Source organism: Rhinopithecus bieti, unplaced genomic scaffold (assembly GCF_001698545.2).
Source record: "Rhinopithecus bieti isolate Rb0 unplaced genomic scaffold, ASM169854v2 scaffold_30687, whole genome shotgun sequence".
Taxonomy (NCBI): Eukaryota; Metazoa; Chordata; class Mammalia; order Primates; family Cercopithecidae; genus Rhinopithecus; species Rhinopithecus bieti.
The window spans coordinates 406999-411291 of record NW_016813366.1 but is presented as its reverse complement, the minus strand read 5'-3'; the positions used below and the strand labels follow the sequence as shown (position 1 = coordinate 411291).

Genomic DNA, 4293 nt, shown 5'->3' with positions numbered 1-4293 from the left:
TCTCCAAATATTTGGGAATTAAACAAATAATTCTTAATAACCTAGATCAAAGAACTCATAAGAAAAACAAGAAAATATTTAAAATTCAATGATAATAAATTAAATATTATACATCAAAATTTGTGAGATGCAGTTAAAACAGTGTTTAGAAGAAAAATTATAGCATTAAATGCTTATTTTTTAAAGTCTCAAATCAATAATCTAAACTTCCACCTTAATAAACTAGAAAAGTGGCCAGGCACAGTGGCTCACGCCTGTAATCCCAGCATTTTGGGAGGCCAAGGCAAGAGGATCGCTTGAGCCCAGGAGTTTGAGACCAGCCTGGGCAACATAGTAAGACCTCATCTCTTTAAAACATAAAAAAAAATTAAAAGAAAATTAAAATGCAAATGTGATTGCCCCTCTGCTCCAATTAAAACTCTTTTATGGGCCAGATGTGGTGCCTCACACCTGTAATCCCAGCACTTTGGAAGGCCAAGGCGGGTGGATCATGAAGTCAGGAGATTGAGATCATCCTGGCTAACATGGTGAAACCCTGTCTCTACTAAAAATACAAAAAAAATTACCCGGGTGTGGTGGTGCGCACCTGTAGTCCCAGCTACTTGGGAGGCTGAACCAGAAGAATCACTTGAACCTGGGAGGCAGAGGTTGCAGTGAGCCAAGATCACACCACTGCACCTGCACTTCAGCCCACACGACAGAGCGAGACTTTATCTAAACAAACAAACAAACAAAAAACCTCTTATGACTCCCTAGTGCCTTTGAGATAAAGACCAATGTCTTCACCTGGTACCTGCAGCCTATGACACCTGTGCAGTCAGACCTCTGCTAACTTCCCACCTCTGTTCACCCCTGACTGTCCTGTGAGTGGAAAGGGGATGGGAAGAAGTTTGCAGGTTTTGAGGAAAAACAAGGAGGCCCGTGTGGCTTCAACAGATTGAGTAAGCGGGGGAGAGGAGGAGGGCAGGGCAGGGAGGAGACAGGGAAGGTCTTGAGTGCCTTAGAGGTCACAGGGAGGCTTTGACCCAGAGGAAGGTAGGAGCCATGGAGTGCTGTGGGCAGAGGAGGGACAGGCCCTAACTCGGGTGCTCACAGCCCCCCTCTGGTGGCTGCTGCAGGGAGGACAGACTGTGGGGAAGAGGGTGGAGCCTAGGACCAAGGAAGAGGCAATTGCACAGGTCCAGGTGGGCAACCATGGAGCTGGACCCAGGCAGAAGAGCAGGAAGAAGTGAGCGTTTGAGGAGGGAATAGTAAGGGCAGGGGCGATAGGACCTGCTGATAGATTGGAGTTGAGCAAGAAACAAAAGATCCAGGAGAGCATCCAGGTTCGGATCCAGCACCCGGAAGAATGGAACTGCCATCAGCTGAGATGCAGACGACGAGGGAGGAGCAGGATTGGGGACGAAGGACAGAGTGTTGTCCTGAGTAGCAACCCCTTAGCTGTCAGAGATTAGGGTTGGGTTCATTTGAGGCTTTGATGGAGGACAGACAGGCGGAAAAAGCTCAGGCCCTTGTCCCCAGTGATCCCTGCACGGAAGCCCCTCCGACCAGAGCCGGGAGCTGTCCGCGACCCCCGGTGCTGAAGCTCCCATTCTAAGAGGAACTCGGGCGCCCCCGCTGGAGTAAAGCGCCTGGCATGGAGTCAACGCTCAAAACGGATCCCTGGATTTCACCCAGGGTGGCAAAGCGATTTCAGCGTCACTGTTCTGCACTGGTTTCTATGTCCCTGACGACCCAACCTGCATTTTACAGATATGCAAACTAAGACCATGAGAGGCTGCTGCACCTTTAAAAATCACACAAGGCATCACGTTTATTATTATTATTATTATTTTTTTTTCAGATGAAGTCTGGCTCTGTGGCCCAGGCTGGAGTGCAATGGCACGATCTCGGCTCACTGCCACCTCCGCCTCCCGGATTCAAGCGATCCTCCTGCCTCAGCCTCCTGAGTAGCTGGGATTACCGGCGTCTGCCACCACACCTGGCTAATTTTTGTATTTTTAGTACAGACGGGGTTTCACCATGTTGGCCAGGCTGGTCTCGAACTCCTGACCTCAGGTGATCTGCCCGCCTCGCTTTCCCAAAGTGCTGGGATTACAGGCGTGAGCCACCGCGCTCGGCTACATAATGCATCACTTTTGACGTCACAATCAACTAGGCTCTGAAGACAGATCCGAGTTCAGGCTGTGGATTGGCTGATCCTTCATGAATATGTAGATTACCCTCACCTTCGCCTCGCTCTGGTAGGTTCAGAAAAGAGAGGGCGGGGAGAGGAGGCGGGGCTGGGGGCGGGGCTGGAAACGGTTTCTGCGAGGATTGGGGCAAGTAGTGGGGCGGGGCGAGGCACTGTGGACGTGGTCAGAATTTTTGTATATTTCATTCCCCGCCTTCTCCCCAGTACTTTTCTACAACAGCTCCTAGTACCCAGTAGGTGCTTCATAAATGTTTATCAAACCTGGAATCCAGTAGGAGTGACGCCTGAGAGTTCACTTTTCTGACTGGGGAGGAGATCCTATTTTGCCTTATAACGTGACAGGATCATTGGTATCTTTCATCTTGATCTGCCTAGTTCTGGATATTTGCATAATAACCTGAGTCCCGGCCGGGCACGGTGGCTCACGCCTGTAATCCCAGAACTTTGGGAGGCCGAGGCAGACGGATGACGAGGTCAGGGTTCAAGACCAGCCTGACCAATATGGTAAAACCCCGTCTCTACTAAAAATACAAAAATTAGCCGGGTGTGGTGGCACGCACCTGTAATCCCAGCTACTTGGGAGGCTGAGGCAGGAGAATTGCTTGAACCTGGGAGGTGGAGGTTGCAGTGAACCGAGATCATGCCACTGCACTCCAGCCTGGGCGACAGAGTGAGACTCCATCTCAAACAACCAACCAAAAATTATGTATATATGTACATATATATATACACACACACATGTATATACACACACATATATATATACATACACACACACACACACACATATATATATATCATGAGCCCCGTCTTACAGATGAGGAAACTGAGGCTTGGAGAGAGACTGCAAGGCTTAAGGGCACGCACGTCTTAGGTCAATCAGCAAATATTGAGGACCCAGAGGTGAGTGACTCCAGCTCCCTTGGTCGTGGGACTCAGCTTCTATTTGGCCCTCAGTTTTACTCCCACACAACCTGCTTCAGTCCTTTGTGTGGTTTTCAAGGCCACGATTGAAGGGCTCTCTGTTTTCTAACTTGGATTCTAGGTAATTCCTACTTCTTTTTTATTTATTATTATTATATTTTTTTTTGAGATGGAGTTTTGCTCTTGTCGCCCAGGCTGGAGAGCAGTGGCACCATCTCGGCTCACCGCAATCTCCATCTCCCGGGTTCAAGCTATTTTCTTGCCTCAGCCTCCCTAATAGCTGGGATTACAGGCATGCACCACCACACCTGGCTAATTTTGTATTTTTGGTAGAGACGGGGTTTCTCCATGTTGGTCTAGCCAGTCTCGAACTCCCGAACTCAGGTGATCCGCTCACCTTGGCCTCCCAAAGTGCGAGGATTACAGGCATAAGCCACCGCGCCCGGCCGGTGATTCCTACTTCTACACCCGTCTTTGGTCACGCTATACCCTGTGCCTAGCAGGTCAGGAGTGTCTCCATCCCAACCCAGCATCTCCGACCTCCAGGGTGGGAACAGAGTGTTTCAGGCTGGGGAAACCACACATGCAAAAGCCTGGCAGTCGAACCACATTCAGTTACTGGAGAGAATAGGGGAGGAGGCGCGGGGCCCACCCTGCAGGCTAGAAGGTTTGCACTGGGCAACTTTTGCGTCCCAGGAGAGAAGACAGGGAGTCCCCTTACCATCTCCCTCCGGGCTCAGTAAATGCTTGCACATTTCAAGTCAAGGCACCGAGCCTGAACGAAGACATGGGCCTTTGCTGTCCCCTGCTGGTCGCTGGGGAGAAAGCATCTGGAAAGTGATTTAAAAAAACAAAAAAACAACAAAAACCAAGAGTCTCGTTCTGTCTCCCAGGCTCGAGTGCATTGGTGGGAACTCGGCTCACAGCAACCGCCGCCTCCCGGGTTCAAGCGATTCTCCTGCCTCAGCCTCTCAAGGGATTACAGGTGCGCACCACCACACCCGGCTAATTTTTTGCATTTTTAGTAGAGATGGGGTTTTGCCATATTGTCCAGGCTGGTCTCGAACTCCTGATCTCAAGTGATCCGCCTGCCTTGGCCTCCCAAAGTGCTGGGATTACAGGCATGAGCCACCGCTCCTGGCCGGAAAGTGAATTTTTTTTTTTTTTTTTTTTTT

At 49.9% G+C, this 4293-nt stretch overlaps 1 long non-coding RNA gene across 1 annotated transcript in view; it reads left to right on the top strand.

Moving 5' to 3' along the window:
* Window positions 1-2193: 2193 nt before the first annotated feature.
* Window positions 2194-4293, top strand: part of LOC108512680 (uncharacterized) — an 11029-nt gene continuing 8929 nt past the window's right edge. Inside the window, exon 1 of the long non-coding RNA XR_001880657.1 lies at window positions 2194-2243. This is a non-coding gene — a long non-coding RNA (uncharacterized LOC108512680). The remainder of the gene's footprint in view (window positions 2244-4293) is intronic.